At 38.2% G+C, this 21,613-nt stretch overlaps 1 protein-coding gene across 2 annotated transcripts in view; it reads right to left on the bottom strand.

The window, feature by feature from the left end:
* LOC135214512 (zinc finger protein 501-like) overlaps window positions 1-2,245 on the bottom strand; it is a 79,200-nt gene extending 76,955 nt beyond the window's left edge. The window contains exon 1 of one of the 2 annotated variants that reach the window (XM_064248886.1): window positions 2,098-2,245. The gene's annotated coding sequence lies outside the window, so the exon portion shown is untranslated. The remainder of the gene's footprint in view (window positions 1-2,097) is intronic. The other variant, XM_064248887.1, reaches the window with a different exon arrangement.
* Window positions 2,246-21,613: the final 19,368 nt, after the last annotated feature.

The following is a 21,613-nucleotide window of genomic DNA, read 5'->3' as shown; positions in this document are numbered from 1 at the left end:
TCGTAAGTTTTAAATTCTGTCGGTGTCGGAAATTATCAGCTATATATATATCTGACAGGTAAGTTGCATGAACAAAGTGTATAAATAACAATCAAATAAGCACTGTGGAGTTTCAGTTGTGATGGCAGTAAGGATAAAAACAAAGCCGATTACAAGGTAAGAATGAATTCAGTTCCAACCATAACCCGGGAATAACAAGTTTCATACTTTCACTAATATAGGCAACAAAATGTTGTTTTTATTGTGCTGATTACAACTGCAATCTTGAGTAAGATCATAAACGTTACATACATAACGCTAACATTGTTCAAATGAGTGCTGGGAAGGCTGGGGAAAGATGGTGGCCGTCACTGATGAGAACCGTCCATGCAAAACGTAGCCGCCATATTGGATTCAAAACTGCCTTGAAAACATATTTACGAAGAGCTCACATGCTTATTTTAGTTTCGTATGGGGCTTTCATATATCACAATATGTTGACGAAACTTCAGTCTTTTAAATGGTATGCTTAGAGTTGCAATTGTATTCATGTTTCACCAATTAAATATCGAGTAATAAGACCCGTTCTACCGTGATGAGGGTTGGCCTGTCGTGATGTTCTACCCTAGTTATCCTAGCGGATAACTAGTACCTGGAAAATATGTATCGAAGAATGTAAAAAAATGTAGGTCATACAGATGAGTTGGGCAAGGAAAGAAAATACGAATAATGGGGAAAAAAATGTATCTCCTACAGATTATGTTGGCACGGGTAAAACTATCGTGGGCAAGAGTCAAAATATCGAATAATGAAAAAAAAATGGAACTCCTGCAAATTAGTTGGGCAAGCATGGGAAAAAAAAATAGAATAACGAAGGGAAAAAATGGAGCTCTTACAGTTCAGTTGGGCATGGGTGAAAATATAGAATAGTGTAAATTAAATTGGAGGTCCTAAAGATTAGGTTGGGCAAGATTAAAAAATATCGAAGAGAATCGGCGGACTAATACCAACAGGATGGCTGCCGTTTGTTGTGGCTTTCATGTTGATGCATGTTCGGGTTCGGTCCTGTGGGTTGGGGTAGGGTTTGGTCGGCTGGGGTCGGGTTTGGTCGGCTGCGGGTCATCTGCGAGAAACTACTTACCTTGGCGGAGGGATTAAGGACAGGGCAAAATGGTGTTACACGGCCCGGTCAACTGAACTGTAATCTACCCTGGAGTTTCAGTTGTGATGGCAGTAAGGATAAAAACCACCGATTACAAGGTAAGAATGAATTCAGTTCCAACCATAACCCCGGGAATAACAAGTTTCATACTTTCACTAATATAGGCAACAAAATGTTGTTTTATTGTGCTGATTACAACTGCATATTGAGTAGATCAATAAACTTACATATACGCTAACATTGTTCAAATGAGTGCTGGGAAGGCTGGGGAAAGATGGTGGCCATCACTGATCAGAACCTTCCATGAAAAACGTAGCCGCCATATTGGATTTCAAAACTGCTTGAAAACATATTTTACGAAGAGCTCACATGCTTATTTTAGTTCGTATGGGGCTTTCATATATCACAATATGTTGACGAAACTTCAGTCTTTTAAATGGTATGCTTAGAGTTGCAATTGTATTCTTGTTTCACCAATTAAATATCGAGTGAATAAGACCCGTCCACCGTGATGAGGGTTGGCCTGCCGTGGTGTTTACCCCTAGTACTTACTTCGAAAGGATAGTAGAGGTCTTGAGCTCCGTCTCTCACCAACAAGTCGCGACTGATGTCCATCTCTGGTGTCAGGACGCGTTATACGTACTTTTTCGGTGGCATTCCGTGACCGTTGGTGTGTTAGGCCAGTCCATGCGGTTGTTTACCCTACCAAACTGACAACCACCTAACCTAGTCCTCCCTCCCCTCTCCACCGTCTCACTCTGCCAGATATATAGATCTACCGTGAGAATAAGTGTTGGAATTATTTTCACCGCGCGGTGACAATATCCACTCCATTAAACAATTGTTAATTACCTAACACTGGCGATCAGCCTTGGGCACCTCGAGACCAAAAATGCCTCTCTCAATTCAACCATATTTAACTCGAAAACTCAAAATGATCACAATCATTTACTCACGAATTAAACTCCAATCGTTGATTTACATTGGTTTACCTTCGATTCGATCATTCAGTCAATTATATCCGGTGGAAATTCATGATATCTATGACTAACTTTGTGCCGACAGAGTCCGGTCTCCACAAACGACGATTTGTTTACATAGTAGTAGTAGTAGTAGACTAGTAGTAGGTGGGATTTGCTTTTGAAATGGCTCCTTTGCTCTTTTATTCCTCCTTTGTTTGTGTTTGTTTGAGCTTCTTCTCTCTGAAATACCACATTTCTTTTATAAAATCTTTCCTATTCTCCTCTTCCTCCCTCATTAGTACTACCAATAAGAGTATATTTGTTACTAATTCCTCTTTATTTTCTTGATATGGTTGCTGCCCGAAACTGTATCTATTTCTAATCTCATTGTATGCTGGAGAGTAAATTAAGAAATGTTCTAAATTTTCATTTTGTTCCTCACAGTATAAACATTTCGTATCTTCTCCTTTTATCCTATTTCTGTCATTTAATCCTAGTATACCTAGTCTGGCCCTACTGATCAGCATTGTTTTTTCAGTGTTGTCATGCCAGATTTCTTCTCTTATGTTTTCTTTATATTTTCTGTAGATTCTTAACATTGACTTTTCATTCATTTCTTTCTGCCATGTTTTTCTGTCCCAATTGTTTATTATTTCTCTTAACTGTTTGTCTTTAACTGCTTCAATTTTACTTAAGTTTATGTTTAGTTCTTTCATATACTCTTTTACTTGCATTATCCAGGGTTTTTTTTTCATACTGATCCATGGTTATCTCACATAGGAGCCTATTTCCACCATTCTTCAGTGTATGTTTCAGGTAGAATAGTTTATTCTTGATATTTCTAGATTGGCAGAAAGAGGCCCCTATTTCAGATCTTAACGCACAACTTGCTGTGTAGCTTGGCACTTTCAAAATTGCTTTATATACTTTATTGTCTATCTTCTGAAATTCATTTATTGTTTTCCTGTCAAGTTTCATGACTTCCATTGCATACATGAATGAAGGCATCGCTAGTCCTTTCCAGTACAATTTTCCTATTTTTACTCTGCTACAGCTTTTATTGATGACTGCATTAGCCATATTTGCCATCTGCTTTGCTTTAATTTGGGCCCTTGTTATCTGTTCTCTGAAGCAGTCTTTCATGTTGTTGATTGTCACTCCTAGGTATTTAATATTCTTAACTATTTTTATTCCTTCTATGTGCTCCATATTCTCCACATCATCGATACTGTACCAGTCGTTGTATATTAGTATGTTACTCTTGTCCTTGTTTATGTTTAGGCCACATTCACTTGCGATTTCCACAAGGGTTATTATTGCTTTTGTTATTTCTTCACTGTGTGTCCTAGTATTAATCCACCATCTGCATATAATAGTGCCACTATCCTTATAACTTCATTTCTAGTTTCTAGTTCTTTTTATTATCAGGTACGGTATTAGTAAAAAGAATATGGTTGAGCCATTGCATCCCTGTCCTATCCCATTAGTTACATTTAACTCTTTTTGTTCTGTATTGTTAAGGCATAGGCTTATTACATCATTTGTATATATCTTTGCAACTGCCTTTATTACTTCTGCATGCAACCTATATTTCATCATGACCTCAATGAGCTTTTTTCTATTAACTGAGTCGTGGAAGTCTATTGATACATCAAATAATGGATCCTTACTTCTGTACGTTTCTTGTATGCATTATTGTAAAACGTATAAATTATCGATTCCCCTCCTTTACGCGGTAAAGCCTGATTGCCGTTCATTCATTTTTCCTATATTTCTAATACGCTTTTCTATTTTGGATTTCAGGATCCCCATGAAAATTTTATATGATGCATTTGTTAGAACAATTGGCCTAAGATCTTTGACTTTGGGGTTTTGTTTCTTGGGCGTAAGTATTGTTTTTGACTTAAACCAGCTTCTCTGCGTTTTCCTGCCTTTCAGTATGCTGTTTAAATACTCTGCCAATTCTTTTTGAAGGTTGGAACTTTGTAACAGTAGTTTGAACCGAACTGGCTTCACTCCGTCTGGCCCTGGCGCTTTATTTACCTTCATTTTCCCGAGTTGTTTTTTTTTACATCTTCTGTTATGTTGATTTCTTCCATGGGTTTAATTTCTGTCTCTGTTAAGTCATGCACTCCATGCGTGTGTTCTTTTAAAGATATAAGGTATTTCATCTGCTGTCCCAATCTTTTCACTATTTCTTCCATGTCATGATTATACTGTTCTTTCTTACTTTTATTCCATATCTCTCCTATTTTGTTCTCTTCTTTTTGGTATATTGTTTCCCAGAATTTTACCAGCTCTTTCCCTAGGGTTTCTTCTTTCATCTCTTGCTTGTTTTCGTCGTAAATCCTTATCCATTCTTTTTCTGATGTGGTCTTTCCTCTCACCATGTCTATATATTCCCGGATTTTCCTGTGTCTGTTTTTATCATTCATTATCTCATATTCTTAATATGCTTTCTTTATTATTATCTGTACTTTTTGTTTTTGTTTAAGATATGCTTCTTCATAGTATCTCTTTTCTTCTATTCTTGTGGCTTGCCTTTTTGATTTGTTATATATCCTTCTTTGGCTTATTTCTTTATTTCTTTGGTGACCCATACTGGTTCTATTTCTTCTTGCTTTCCTTTCTTTAACCTTCTTTTGGTTATCTTCTCTAGGTTATTTGCTTTTGTTTCACTCATAGTTTCTTCCAACTGGGTTAGATCTCCTTTTCTGTTTTGCTGGCTTAATTTTCATTCTATATATTCAAGGTATTTTCTGATGAACTCTTCTGTAACTTTCAAATATTTAATTTCTTTTGTTTCATTTCTGAATGTTTTCCTTACTTTAGTGTTCATTCTGAATTGAACCTTTAAGAGGTGATGGTCTGATAGGTCATATTCATATTTTCCCTCATCTATCTCCATACGTTCATAGTTTTTATACATTTTTTGTTTGACTAGGGCAGAGTCTATAGTGCTGTATTGATCTCCTATATTCCAGGTTATCTCTCCTTTGCAGCAGGTTATCTCTCCTTTGCAGCTGGGATCTCCATTTGATAGCGTTAGGTCGTATTTTTCCATTAGGTCCATAACGTATTTTCCATTTTGGTAAAGTTCTTGTGTTCCTTTGAAACCTAAATGCCTATTGAAATCCCCAAGGACAATCACAGGCAGGTCTGTGGCCTTCTCTACATGTGTAAGGGTTGCATCTAAAGTACATATATTCCATATGTATAAATAAACTGACCTAAGAGGTCACTGTTGAGATAGCAAGGAGTGCGATAAAGGTTGATAAACAGGATGCAAGCTAGGTTTTGGCTTATTGAATCAGCGACGCCCTGGTTTGCATTTGCCTGTGATAATCAAATCCATTGTTGTGTCAAACAGGTCACAGTGCTTTCGCCTGAGAACATGGAGACCTATAACCCACAGACGTCTACGTGACTTCCTCTCACATGTTCGTCTGTCTGTATGTTATGATGTTATGTATGCTGAGCTAAGCTGTGCTCTCCTATACTTACTTTTGTAAGTGCATTTGTATCTCAGAACTCTACTTCCCCTCCTAGAATCAGGTTCTCATAACCACCTTCTTGCCTTCTACTCAAGAGATGTAGTTTTGCAAATACATTGTTGTTAAATTATCATCATGAGTTTGAAACATCTCCGCCTTCATACCCAAAGTAGATACTGACTTAGAAATTATCGTCGCAATCTCAGACGAGGATGGGAAGTATACCACACGATACTTGCGTATAACATCGCAGGTCTAAATAACCTCACAGTACGCCTCGTTATACAAGGCATAGCACAACATTGGTGGCAGCTTTACCGGGTTGACGCCATCGGAAGACAACATTGCTGGCAACCCGGACTCGGACTACTCCACATCATCCAAAGACTAACAAAATGTAACATATCAGAAGTCAACGAAGGCGAGAGAATCTTCAAGCAACTTCGAATCTCTCATGGCAACGTAAGAAACATCTCTCATTAATAATCATTCGAGAGGGTGGATCATCGTTTACTGAGCGTCTCCAGCACTTCAAGAAACAAACCGGACGTGTCTGCAGCATCGGATCACCATGAATAAAGCAACGGGAAATGAATCATTCAACAAACAAACACCGAACGAGTAGAACGCAAACTGAGAATTCAGGTCACTGCGGAAAAGCAACATCGGAACCAAGGCTGTGACGTCACCTACACAGCAAGATCTTCCTCTTATATACCGAAGCTAAGTACAATTCTTTATTCATTCTGGTGTGTGACTTTGAGTGTTCTCCATACCCAAGATCGATCGTCCATTATTCCTGGGGGTGAGTTATACGTTATTCTTAATCTTCCTTTCTTGCAGGAATCTATCTTCAACTTCGGATTCTTGCCCAGCAGGCCTTTTTATCTTTGTTGCTAATTTTTTTTTTCTTCCAGGAGTTCTCCAGAAATATCCTTATCATATTATCTGTTTTTAATCTTATCATTTTGGGGGACTGTTATTATCTGTAACACATTTTTCTTATCTTATATTGCATATGTGTTTACGCAGTGGACGAGTGTATTATTATAGATATTTCGATAGGATCGCTAGGAATCGTAGTGATAAGAAAAAAACAAAAGTCACGATGGCCACCGCCGCACCCAGTAACCCTGCACCCAACCCAGTTGTTACTTTGGTCAGCGCAAGGTCTGCAATTGCTCCCTTTCAAGGCCGGGTCAATGGGTTCTTGCCTCAAAGTGTCGAATCTTGGAGCTCGTCAGTAGATGTTCATTTAAAAGCAAAATGCATCACTGACCCATCTGTAAAATTACAGGAAGCTAAAAGTTTCATTGACTTTGCTAAAGGAGATGCAGGTTCGTACCTGAGAGGAGTCTCTTTCCAAGAGGCGGATACGTGGGATAAATTCAAAATTAGATTACGTGCCATATATGGCAGTGAAGAAGCCTTGGACGTAGTTTTAGCTTTGAGGAACATCCTTAATCTGGCCTCTATGACTCAACTTAACGTTGTAGAGAGGGCGGCACTAATTGCTGACCGGCTGAATGAATATCAGGATAGTTTGCTTACTTCCACTTGGGTTACGGGAAGGAACATGGCTGTGAAAGATTTTATCAGGCTCACATATTTAACCTGCTGGACAGTTATGTTGCCGGCCTTGGTACATTGTTTTGACAAGAAACTATCGCCCGACAGTACGGAGCTAGACCCCTTGCTTACTCAAGTTTTTGCAAAGAATGAAAGTAAACCACAGCAAGTAAATATAGTCAATAATAACGCAGCAGGGGTAACTTGTTTTAATTGTAAGCGCGCAGGGCATATGATTGGAGACTGCCGAACGCATAATTGTTCAATTTATAAGCTCCAGTCATTCTTACAATCGTTGCTTCTCATGTAACCAACAGCAACATAATGCTAAAACTACACAAAATGTTGCCAATGATAATAAGAAGAAAAATCCTCATTACTATAAGAAGAAACAGGTAAACAGTAACGCTGTTCAAAATCAGAAACAAACAAATCGTGCTTCAGGAAATTCTGTTCCCGGGCCGTCAAACCCAAACTCACAGAGTCAGTCAAATTTTTCGAGTGTGCAAAGCAAACCAAATACACCACATAATTAACTCCAGCGGGGAAGAGATGGATGTTGGATCATTCGTATCAACATCTTTTGAATCAAATAACAAATTTAATCACCTACTAGATCTATGCGAGATCCAGAATTTTACTATGAACCACACGACCGAATCCAAAAAACCAGTGCAGGTTCCCGTAGACTTTCACTGTATACATGCTATTATCAGTAAAGATGAATTACGTCCTACATTGTATGCCGTAAATTTAGAGCACCAACCCTCCACACTGTTTTTTGATTCCAGTAGTCCACGTAATATCATGGATTTGCAGACTCATCACATGTTGTTTTCGAACTTCCTTATTGAGAAGTCCAGAGTACGGCTTTTGGGTATTGGAAATAATGAATTAAGTGTAGTAGGAGTAACTCAAATTCAGTACAAGGTGGGCAAGCGCACGCTTACCGATACCTTTATAGTTGTACAAAACATTGATATGTATCCAGCTGTAATTATATGTTACCCGTCTATGGGCATTCAAACTATTATCTTAGCTCCTGCCAAACACGGCGTGTATATCAAAGGAAAATTCTTTAAATCTTCTAACACCTTAAAATCAGGTTTGGACAAAAAAGAGACAAACAATCAAACAGTAACGTACATTGAGGAACCAATCACTTGTTTCATGAATCATGACATTGTTCAAGTGACCCAACAGAATTCTCGCACACCCGTAATAGCAGCTTGCACGCAAACTCTCGAGCCGAACGTACCTTCGAATATATTAGTGCGTGTACAGAAGACTTTGCCAGGATCTGAAATGTTAATCCTTTCCGACACTCTGAAAATTAATGGACTCTCCATAACACAAGCACTATACACTGTTGATTCACAGCAACAAGTTAACATTGAAGTCTGTAACCATTTGAATACCAATCTAGTGATCCACAAAAATTGTGGATGTGGAAGTTTATAAGTATCGCAATAAAATCAATAAAGACATTCAAGAAGAGGAGATTCAGCAGAAATTTTTTGATCTTTTAGCTAAATATCATGATGTTTTCTCCACTACCAAGTGATCTATGGGAAAAACAGATGTCACTGAATACCAAATACAGCTAAAAGAAAAAGCATAAAGTCATTTACATACCTTTGTACTAACTCCCTATGAAATTCCAGAATGAGATCAATGATGAAGTAGGTAAAATGTTAGAAGAAGGAGTCATTAGGAAATCAAACAGCTCTTATAATTTCCCCTTAATCGTTGTACCAAAAAAAGATCGAACTTGGCGTATATGCGTAGATTTCCGTAGCGTAAATGAGGAAACGACTCCCGATCGATTCCCAGTGCCATGTACTGACGATATTTTATTCTTGTTAGGACAGAACAAATATTTCACTAGTTTGGACTTACTTAAAGGCTTTCACCAGATACCTTTAGAAAAAGAGAGTATCCCATACACCACCTTCAGCACAGCCAGGGGACATGAATTTTTACGTATGCCTTTTGGTTTACGTTGCGCCCGAATTACATTCACCAGAATGATTAATATAGTGTTCGGAGACTTATTAGGGGATACCCTATATGCGTATATGGACGACCTTGTAATCTTTTCTAATACCTTAGAAGAACATTTACGTAAACTAGAGCTAGTGCTACAGAGATTAAGGCAACATAATTTAAGAGTAAAGATAAGTAAGTGTGAATTTTTCAAAACAGAACTAGTCTATTTAGGTTTTACGAGTCTGACCGAGGAAATAAGCACCTCTTACTGTTAATAGATGCCTTGACTCGATATACAGAATTGATAGCACTAAAACCGCAATTGAATGCGCTGGGAAATTTTACGAGTGCTACATTTGTAAACACGGAATTCCACACATGATAATCTCTGACTCGGGTGGAGAATTCAATAATCATTTCCTTAACTCGTGTGAATTCCTTTGCATTAAGAAAATCAATACCATGATTTATCACCCAGAGTCTAATGGATTAATTGAGAGGGTAAATAGGAAGGTGTTAAATGTCCTACGAGTTGCACTTGGGGGAATGGATCCCAACTGGGATAATGCCATACCAGCAGTTCTAAGTACTCTTAACCATTCATATCATGTATCTATCAAAATGTCGCAGCACGAGGCATTGTACGGTACCCCAGCTAGGACACCTTTCCATGTATTTGCGCCTACAACCCATTTATCAAATCCCCTACGGGATGTTATGGAAGCAAGTGTAAGCCAATATAATATACTTCGTAAGAATTTAGAAGAATCACAAATCATAATGAAAAGAAATCATGATAAAATCGCTAAGCCAACTAAATCATATACAGTAGGCAACCAAATATATATCTAAGTCTCTTCGCTTTTGCGAAAGACTTTTTTGTTTCTCCTTACGACTGTCATTCGTAAGTATTTCTGGTTCCTCCCATCTCCTAGGTGATATCTTAGTAGAGTGGTTCTTCTTAAACTAAAGGAGAGGATTCAAACAGATAAGTTGAAAAGATATAACAACTTTATTCTGTAACTCCATACTAAGAGATGCAGTTCGGTCGGGAGACCGATATGTTTGAATGCTGGCACGGAACTGCCATTCTAAAGCATCACGTCGATAGCGGAACATTAGCTATCTCAGCGATTCATATAAAAACATACGTAGTCCGCCGGCTCGGAAGTTACAAGTTTCCGGCGTAGGTTAACAGGTCAACCGCTTCCCATGGAAGTTGTTGTGCAAAGTTATCATTAATGTAAAATGATGACAATGTACAGAGCTAAACCAGGCTACTGCAGACAGTGCATAGCGTAATCTAGATCTGCATTGGTCACGTAGGACCCTCCTAATGCCATGACCTCAGGTCATGGGTTTTTATTTACAGATACTGTAATATTAAATAATGTATTTATTACATTAAGCTGGGACTGCTACCATTCAAGCCTTGAATAACAAAAGTCACTTTAAACATTGTTTCTTAGGAGCGTGCTCGTAACATATGTTTAGGTATAAACATAATAAGTGATTAAATGCATAAAAAGGTTCTGTTACATACCCTTTTTGACATATTCATACACAAAGATAAATGCATGGAAAAAATCTAGATCCATGTTTGGTAATAATAATGATTAGGTACCCAAAAATAATAAAAAGGTAAAAATCAAAAGATTAACATGTATACATGATTGATATGATAATAGGTAACCCGATTAAGAATAGTGGTTACTGCATATATTATGGCATGACATGGATAATTGTTAAAGAGTACTTGTCACTTCTTTGGTAATAGTAAATTATTGTACAATTGTATAATAGTATAATTGTGTAATTGTGCACAAATGCAATATATAGGCTGGTATATTTTATTAGGTGCCCGAAAAATACCTTAGGAGTATATTAATGTATAATATTGGGCTATAATATTTTATTAGGTGCCCGGGAGATACTTTAACTGTTTCAAATGCAAAGGGCGTGAGTCTTTCTTGTCCTACATTTTTGCCAGCATACAGACCGCTTTTCACACACAACACAATTCCAGACAATTTCCCTAGGCACAGAATGAAGTGGCCAGTTTCAGGCGGCCCTAAACTCAAACGACTTGAGTTTAACGGGTACGTCATCTAGACGGGACAATACGTTTCCTTGGAGATCCTTCTGTTTACGCCTCAGCCTACGCCAAGCAAAGATGTTGACGGCGATAACCAATATGGCCGTCACACTGAACACGGCCAGCAGAATGTAGTAACGAAGATTTTCTCCACCTGCATAAGTCGGTGACGCGTGGTTCATCTCAGCCAGTTTGCGTCAAACGATGAGCCACCCACGCGTTGTATGGGAGAGGTAGTGATGGGATAATTGTAGACGCCCAAGTATAGTTCGCAAAATACGCCTTCTCACGTATTATCGTGTTGACCCTCTGACGGTGTAGTTTGTAGATGTCCCCGTACAACCATCAGCTGCTACAAAGATTGGGGAATGGGCGGTGGTCCCATCTGGACATACGACGTTGAATCCGGCTTTATTGTAAAGGATCCAGGAACCATTATTCATCCTGTAATTGAATTTATTACTGTAAAAGGGATAAAGTTTCCCCAGACAACTTTCGCTTGTATGAGAGAGAGAGCCGTTTAGCACTATGCCTAACTCACATGAATCTGTTGATATAGGATAGAAATTCAAAAAGAGTGCAGCTGTACAAATTTTATTATTCATGGCTTCTGAACAGTGAGTGAGTTATCTAAGTCTTATGACTGTAAATGATTTCCTATCAGAAGAAATCAGTACATGCCCCATCAAATTGGATATTACTGGACTTGAGTTATTAGTCATGAAGGTAGGAAACGGTGCTATTTTGTATGATTGCCAAGCATCGGAAGAATCAAAAGGGATTGTGATCATAATCCTATAATTTTCAACGCTGACTGATATTAGGCTATAATAGAACTCTACTTTATGGGCGTCTAATAAAGGAATAATAACCTAGTTTCTCCTCCCGTCCGTTTTCCAAAGTTAACGTCAGATCTTTAACTAGGCATGAGGTTGTGGAGATAACCACACCCTTTGTCGCTAACCGTAATAGCTTCTACATAATCTTTTGATTTCTCAATAAAATGTGATATTTTCACACGGATATGATCTATTTTCGAACTATAGTAAGCTAATGTAGCCAGCAAATGTTGAACTTCCATGACCTGATCGATATTATTTGAATGTTCGTTTACGATACTCATTATTTGATTGATTGAAGATAACTGACTGCGAAGTTCGGACAAAGCTAATTCGGTTTTGTGTTGCAAAAACTCATTCTTTTATTTTGATTATTTATCTTAAGGCGATTTGAAATTCCTAAGCCTAGATTCGCAACAGATCCTAAGATGTTTAGTCCAGCCAGAATAAGCGGGTTGCGGCGTTCGAGAGTATTGTGCCGCACAGACCACATTGGCATGGTCACGAGCAAGTTCCTCTGCCTCGGCGGTTTTTTATTGTATGTCATAAGACAACATTTCTGCGACGCTTAGGGTTTGAGCTAGCGAAATCTCTGAGTTAGCATGAAAATTACATTCGTGCATTTCCTTAAGCGAAATAGCAAACCTCATCAGGTCATTCTTTAAGTTAAGGACGTCATCTTCAGGCAAAAATATAGCGTGCATATCCACTTCTATGACTATATTACTTGACACGATGAATACATCGTCTGTTCTCTCGATAATCGAGCCATGATTAAATTCTATTTCTTTCGTCCTAGCGCTCTTTCCATACAACAAAGATGTCTGAATACACAATATCACTCCTAACAATAACAGATTCATTTTTGAAACCTGCAATGAGTAAAACATATGTAATAACTCGCGTAAAAGAATAGGTTTTTTTTTTTGTTTTTTGTTTAAAAAACATACAAATATGATTAATAGATATATATATAAATTATTATACAAGTTTCATGAATACAACCATTTTTTCCCTCACTCCATCTACCTTTCTTTAGATTCTGATATGTGCCAATGGGACTATTCTCACATCAGTGGGTTTGGATACATTTTGAACCCTAAATCTATTGGCCGTTAAATTTTCTAAAATGTTAAACGGGCCTTCAAACTTAGGTGTCATTTTATAATTTAAACCTTTACGTACGTATACTTGTATGTATACCTGATCGCCCACGGCATATGTTCTAGTTGGCTTAGCTATTTTATCATGATTTTTTTTCATTATTATTTGTGCTTCTTCTAGATTCTTACGAAGTATATATTATTCGACTTATGCTTGCATCCATAACATCCTTTAGAGGATTTGATAAATTAGTTGTAGGCGTTAGTATGTGGAAAGGTGTTCTAGCCGGGATACCGTACAGTGCCTCGTGCGGTGTCATTTTAATAGACAACATGATACGAGTACTTAAGTGGTGGCTTCAAGTACTACCGCAGGTATGGCAATGTCCCAGTTGGGGTCTGCCCCCTAAGGTGACCCTTAAAAAATGTTTAAAACCTTACGATTTGCCCTTTCCACTAGCCCATTAGACTCTGGGTGATAGATCATGGTATTGATTTTCTTTATACAAAGGAATTCGCACAAGGAGTTAAGGAAATGATTATTGAACTCCCCGCCCGAGTCTGATATAATGGTGTGTGGAATTCCATGTTTACAAATGTAGCACTCGTAAAACTTTCTAGCGCACTCGACCGCGGTTTTTGTTTTAAGCGCTATAAGTTCGGTATATCGAGTCAAAGCATCTATGATTACTAGGAGGTGCTTATTTCCTCTGTCTCACTCGTAAAATCCTGTTTAATAAATCTAAATGTACTCTTTCAAAGGGTTGATTTGGCACGGGGTAAGCCCCTAGGCTGACAGGTGTCTTCGTGTGCCCTTTGTATTCTTGACAAGTGCGACAATTTGCTATGTGCTTTTTTATATCTGTAAGCATCGTATGCCAATAAAATAAGGATTTGGCTTTCTGTGACATTAGGGAATAACCCGGGTGTCCATGCAGTGGATTTCATGCAACCATTTTAAGACAGTGGGTATGAGTGAGATAGGTACCACCACCTGGTTGTTATTCAACTGTGGTGTGTTGCGGGTTTTCCTCGTCACGGATCTACACAGGATATATCCTTGATGATATAATTCTGCTGCTTATACTTTATGTATTCCTTTTCCTTCGGATTTCCGTTTAAAAACGCAATGATGATTTTTTCTATTTGCGGATCTTTTCTTGTTCTGTCTGTAATAGTTCAGCATCTCCAGCCCAGATCTTCCTGTTCGGATATAGTTTTAACAATGGGCGTGAAGGTTGAGATATCTATTAATTCAGCTAATGGCTCGGTACAAGATGAAGAGGGGTTGCGTGATAATGCGTCAGCAATGATATTTGCTTTCCAGGTAAATACCCGATCCTCGTGCCATAGTCCTGGATGATCATGTGCCACCGAGTTCGCTTAGGGCTGTGACTAAAGCCTTTAAGAAGTCGGTTAGGGGCTTATGATCAGTGAGAACCTTGACGGGATAACCGTATATTATGAATTTAAAATGCACGAGTGAATAACAATAGCGAGCCTTCCTTGTCTATTACTGCATATTTACTTTCGGAAGGTCTCAGTCTACGTGAATAAAAAGCTATAGGGAAAAACTGTTTATCATATTGTTGAAGCAATACCCCACCTACTCCTAGGTCTGAGGCGTCTGTTGCTATGAAGAATTCCTTACCGAAGTCAGGAAATTTCAAGATAGGAGAACTACAGTTTCATTCCTTCAATTTATCGAACGCCTGTTGATGAATTTCAGACCATATGAAATCTACGGCCTTTTTTTATAAGATCGGTTAGGGGAGCGGCTATTATGGAGTAGTTTCTAATAACCTCCTGTAGTATCCGCTACATCCTAAAAATTGCTGTATTCCCTTGACGTTAGTAGGTATCGGAAAGTTACGGATAGCCGATACCTAATCATGGACTACTTTAAGACCTTCACTAGAAACCATGAAACCTAAATAGACTAGTTCTGTTTTAAAATTCACACTTACTTATCTTTACCCTTAAATTATGCTGCCTTAGTCTTTGTAGCACTAACTCTAATTTACGTAAATGTTCTTCTAATGTGTTGGAAAAGATTACTAGGTCGTCCATGTAGGCATGTAGGATATCTCCTAACAAGTCTCCAAACACAATGTTTATCATACGAGTAAAAGATATGGGAGCACAACGTAAACCAAAAGGCATACGCAAAAATTCATAATGTCCCCTGGCTGTGCTGAAGGCAGTGTATGGGATACTCTCTTGTTCCAAAGGAATCTGATGAAATCCCTTTAGTAGGTCTAAGCTGGTGAAATATTTGTTCTGACCTAGTAGAGATAGGATATCATCAGTACATGGTACTGGGAATCTGCCAGGGATTGTTTCTTCATTTAAACGACGAAAATCGATGCATATCCGCCAAGTTCGATCTTTTTTCGGTACTACTATTAACGGAAAATTATAAGGGCTGTTTGATTTCCTAATGACTCCTTCCTTTAGCATTTTACCTACTTCCTCTGTTATCTCATTCTGAAATTTCATAGAAGTCGGTACGAAGATACATAGATTACTTTCTGTTTGTCCTTGAGCCTTATTTGATGCTCGATGACATCCGTTTTTCCTAAGGTTCCATCCGTAGTGGAAAAAACATCATGATATTTAGTTAAAAGATTCAAGAATTTCTTCTTCTTGAATGTCCTTATTGATTTTGTTCTTTATAGATTGCAAAAGGGATTCATCCGCAACTGATTGAGCGTGATTTATCTCAGCTAACGGTAAGAATGCGATGTTTTATAAACTTCTGCATCCAAGATATGTTGATTTTTGTGGATTACTAAAGTGGTATTCAAATGATTACAGACTTCGATGTGACATTGTTGTTGTGAGCCGACTGTATAAATGGCTTGTGTGACGGATAATCCGTGTGTTCTCAGAGTTTCGGAAAGGATTAACGTGTCAGATCCTGGCAAGGTTCTCTTTACATGCACTAATATGTTCGAAGTTACGTTAGGCTCGAGAGTTTTGCGTGCAAGCTGATATTACGGGCGAGCGAGAGTTCTGTTGGGTTGCATGTATTATTTCTTGGTTCATGAGACAGGTGATTGGTTCTTTAATGTAAGTGACTACTCTGTCTGTCTCTTTATTATCTAAAACTGATTTTAGGGTATTAGAAGACTTATAGAATTTCCCTTTGATATACACGCTGTGTTTTGCAGGTGCTAAGATAATATTTTGAGTGCCCATAGACGGGTATCCGATAATTACTGCGGGATACATATTAATGTTTTGTACAACGATAAAGGTATCGGCAAACGTGCGCTTACCGACCTTGTACTGTACATGAGTTACTCCTACCACATTTAATTCATTATTTCCTATGCCTGAGAGTCTTATTCCGGACTTCTCTATAGGGAAATTTGAAAAGAGTAAATGATGAGTCCTTAAATCCATGATATTACGTGGACTACCAGAATCAAAGAACAAAGTGAATGACTTATGGTCCAAATTTACTGCATGTAAGGTTGTCGTAACTCGTCTTGACTATAATTGCGTGAATTTGTTGCAAATCTACGGGAACCTGCACAGATTTTTGGATTCGGCCGTGTGTTTCATAGGAAAATCGATTGCCTCACAATGATCTGATAAATGATTAAACTGATTATTTGATACAAAAGATGTTGATATTGATGACCCAACATCGCCCTCTCCCCCCTTGGAGCGAACTACGTGGTATTTGTTTTGTTTATCACACCTTGAAAATTCGCTTGCCCTTGCAAGTTCTGGCTAGACGGCCCAGGAACAGAGGTACCTGAAGCACGATTTGTTTGTTTCTGCTGTTGTGCAGCATTTCCGTTTGCTTGTTTCTTTTTATAGTACTGAGGACCCTTCTTTTTATTTGCACTGGCAACTGGTTGCGTGTTTGTAGCATTCTGCTGTTGATTCCTCGAGTAGCAACGATTATATGAATGAGTGGAACTATTATGTATTGAACAAAAAACGCGTCCGACAGTCTGAAATCATGTGACCTGGTCGTTTACAGTTATAACAAACCATCCCTGCAACTTGATTATTATTATGTACCACGTTTACTTGTTGTGGCTTGTTCTCATTTTTAGCAAAAACTTGAATGAGCGAAGGATCTAGGTCGGTACATTTAGACATGTGTTTTTTTATTTGTTTATACACATCTAATTCCGTACTGTCGGGCTGCAATTTTTTGTCAAAACACCGCACTAACGCTTCAGGCAACATTGCAGTGATACTCGTAAGGTAAATCAAAACGGATAAAATCTTTCACGGCGATTTTGGCACCCGTAACCCACCCGGAGTTACTTAAACTAACTTGATATTCATTTAGCCGGTCGGCAATTAGCGCCGCCCGCTCGACAACATTAAGCTGAGTCATGGAGGCTTGGTTAAGGATATTTCTCAATGCCAATACTACATCTAAAGCCTCTTCACCCCCATACACGGCACGTAATCTGATTTTGAACTCGTCCCATGTAAGCGCCTCTTGGAAAGAAACACCCCTTAGATAAGCACTTGCGTCTCCTTTAGCAAAGTCTATGAAGCTTTTGGCCTCCTGTAATTGTACTGCTGGGTCTGTGATGCTTTTTGCATTTAAATGAGCGTCTACAGATGAGATCCATGCCTCAACATTTTGAGGCAGGAACCATTGACCCGACCTTGAAAAGGGACAATTGCTGACCTCGTGCTCACGAGAGTCACCACATTGGGGTTGCCAGCCGGAGTAGTTGCCATGTTCACTTTTGCTTTTTTCTTATCACTTCTATTTCCTTGCGGTCCTATTATATACTTGTATATAATAAATAAATACATTATTTAATATTACAGTATCTGTAAATAAAAACCCATGACCTGAGGTCATGGCATTAGGAGGGTCCTACGTGACCAATGCAGATCTAGATTACGCTATGCACTGTCTGCAGTAGCCTGGTTTAGCTCTGTACATTGTCATCATTTTACATTAATGATAACTTTGCACAACAACTTCCATGGGAAGCGGTTTGACCTGTTAACCTACGCCGGAAACTTGTAACTTCCGAGCCGGCGGACTACGTATGTTTTTATATGAATCGCTGATGTTTTTATATGAATCTCAGCGATTCATATAAAAACATACGTAGTCCGCCGGCTCGGAAGTTACAAGTTTCCGGCGTAGGTTAACAGGTCAACCGCTTCCCATGGAAGTTGTCGTGCAAAGTTATCATTAATGTAAAATGATGACAATGTACAGAGCTAAACCAGGCTACTGCAGACAGCGCATAGCGTAATCTAGATCTGCATTGGTCACGTAGGACCCTCCTAATGCCATGACCTCAGGTCATGGGTTTTTATTTACAGATACTGTAATATTAAATAATGTATTTATTACATATATACAAGTATATGTTCGTAAGGGTTTGAACTACAAGCTAACACTTAAGTTTGAAGGTCCGTTTAGCATTTTAGAAATATAAGCGTCCAACAGATTAAAAGTTCAAAACATATCCCAACCTACTGACGTGAGAACAATACCATTGGCTCATGTTCGCAGTTAAGGAAAAGGGGTAAAAAGAAAGAGAGAGAGAGAGAAAAAAGAGAAGAATTTATGTATGCCTATATATGAAACATAACTAATAAAATGTATCTATGAAACTTGCATGATAAAAGTATGTATGTATAATATTTGTATGAAAATATTTTTTCTGTTTTGTATAGAAGTAGCTAATTCAAACATGAGTAATTACATATATTTCACTAATTGCAGGTTTCCAACATGAAGCTTATATTGTTCGGATTGGTAGTGTTTTTCAGACATTCTTGTCGTGTGGGAAGAGTGCTAAAACAAAAAAAATATTCATTTTACACATGGCTCTATAATTGAAAGAACAGAGGAAGTTTTCATTACAGCAAGCAATATAGTTCTAGAAGTTGATTTGGGAGCGATTTTCCTGCCAGAAGATGATGTCATTAACCTAAAAAGCGACTTGTTGCAGTTTGCCGAATCATTGAATCAGTTACACTAACGTCATTTTCTTTTAATCCAGAGATTTCGCTAGCACAAAACTTAAAGTGTAGTAGAAATGTTATCATTCGACTTGCAAACAAAACTCATGAAGAAGAATGTTTGGCTCGTGATCTGCTTATGTGGACCGTGAGACGCTGTAGCCTAGAAAGACATAACCCGTTTATATTTGCGGTGCTCAACGTCTTCGGGTCTGTTGCAAGTTAAGGTTTGGGAATTTCAAATCGTCTTAAGATTAATGATCAGAATAATTAGTTAAATAAATAGTTAAACAGCATTATAAGGTCATGAAATGCATAAATTTTTTTTACATATTCATGATTATTAATTTGAAAATATTCATTGTTGAAAAAGTAACTAGATTTCTGACTCAAATATCAACAGTTTTGATATGAACAGTACTTACAGTGTTGTTCACACTCTTCTAATATTTATCAGTGTTGCCAGTTGGTATGTGTTCACCCTCCAAACGGGGTATAAGACTTACACAAAACCAGGAAAATAAGTTAAATTAGTGTATCTATTTGTAGTATATATACATATTAAGAGCAATTTTCTCATTATTGCTTTACTATGACAACTAGAATTCATGAAAACAGTTTGTAAATGCATCAGTATATGTTTGAAGCTCCACTAAATTGGCAATGATGACATTTTGCCGTAGTCTGCTCGTATCAACTTTAGAAATATCTGTAATTTTTCAGGGTTAATTTGGTTGCAAAAAAGGGATAATAGGCATGAATTAAAATAAACATTTTGAAGTAACAATGTAAAGTTAAACTAAATAATGAGTAAACAATTAAGGGAATAATGTTTTGCACCTCATAAACCGTGTGCAAGCAGTCCCCGGGTTACGACAGTCTCGGCTTACGACGTTCCGAGGTTACGACGCTTTTCAATTATATTCATCAGACATTATTTCCAAGGTTACGACCCATGTTCCAGGGTTACGACGCCTACAATGCTCATCTGGCAGATGAAATATGACACCTAAAATGCAAAATAATCAATATTTGAAGGTTTTTTTTATGAAAATTGCCATAAGAATACAGTTTACATAGTTTTCAGTGCACCCAAAGCATTAAAAGTAAGGTTTTCTTAGGATTTTTGACGATGTTCTGGCTTACGACGATTTTCGGCTTGCGACGCGTCTCAAGAATGGAACCCCCTTCGTGACCCGGGGACTGCCTGTATTTGTGTGCTGCCCACAATTGTGTTTGTGGAGTATGCACTTAGGAACCAGGAACCGCAACATAGTTCAAGTGCAATTTGGAGTGAATTAAGACCAAAATGTGTATAATAACAATCAAATAAGCACTGTGGAGTTTCAGTTGTGATGGTAGTTAGGATAAAAACACCGATTACAAGGTAAAAATGAATTTCAGTTCAAACCATGACCCCGGGAATAAGAAGTTTCATGCTTTCACTAATATGGGCAACAAAATGTTGTTTTATTGTGCTGATTACAACTGCAATCTCGAGTAAGATCAATAAACGTTACATAGGAACCTGATCACTTGAGAGACGACAGCATTGCCCCTCTTGAGTAACAGGTTTTCCCACAGGTTTGCAGTCTGGTGGGCCAGGTAGGAGATAGCCCTACCTCCAGACTGACAGTCTCCTGAAAGCCGAGTATTCCCCAGAGACGATGGCCCCAGAAAAAACAGCGACCTTAGACAAAGTGAATGACCACAGGTCTAACCAGGAGACTGCCTGAATAGCTGCCAAGGCAGTAGCTTCCAAGGTCGCTGCTTCCTGTTGTGAGAGAGATACACTCTCACTCACTTGTCAGGTGTTGTAGCAACAGACCAGGACCCAGGCAAAACAGGTCCAAGTCCACTTGTTTGGTCGGTAGAGGCCTCTCTGACATTGGATCAAAGCTGGTTACAAACGGCACCTCAGTCGGTCAACGCCATTTTAGATTTAAAAACTGCCTTGAAAACATATTTTACGAAGACATCACATGCTTAATTTAGTTCATATGGCGCTTTCATATAGGGTCAACAATCACGGACGATCCATCGTCATCATGCTGGCCAGGCCTTATTCACTCAATATTTAATTGGTGAAACAAGAATACAATTACAACTTTAAGCATACCATTCAAAAGATTGAAGTTTTGTCAACATAATGTGATATATGAAAGCCCCATACGAACTAAAATAAGAATGTGACGCTCTTTGTAAAATATGTTTTCAGGCAGTTTTGAAATTCAATATGGCGACAATCTTGAGGTTGGCCGGTCTAACCACGGACAATCCACCATCTATCCCAGCCTTCCCAGCACTCATTTGAACAATGTTAGCATATATATATATGTAACGTTTATTGATCTTACGCAAGATTGCAGTTGTAATCAACATAATAAAAGAATATTTTGCTGCTTATATTAGAGAAAGTATGAAACTTTTTATTCCCGGGGTCATGGTCTGAAC

The sequence above is a fragment of the Macrobrachium nipponense genome, chromosome 45 (assembly GCF_015104395.2).
Source record: "Macrobrachium nipponense isolate FS-2020 chromosome 45, ASM1510439v2, whole genome shotgun sequence".
In the NCBI taxonomy this organism is placed as follows: Eukaryota; Metazoa; Arthropoda; class Malacostraca; order Decapoda; family Palaemonidae; genus Macrobrachium; species Macrobrachium nipponense.
Note: the sequence above shows the minus strand (reverse complement) of the source record. Positions and strands in the feature narration are given on the sequence as shown.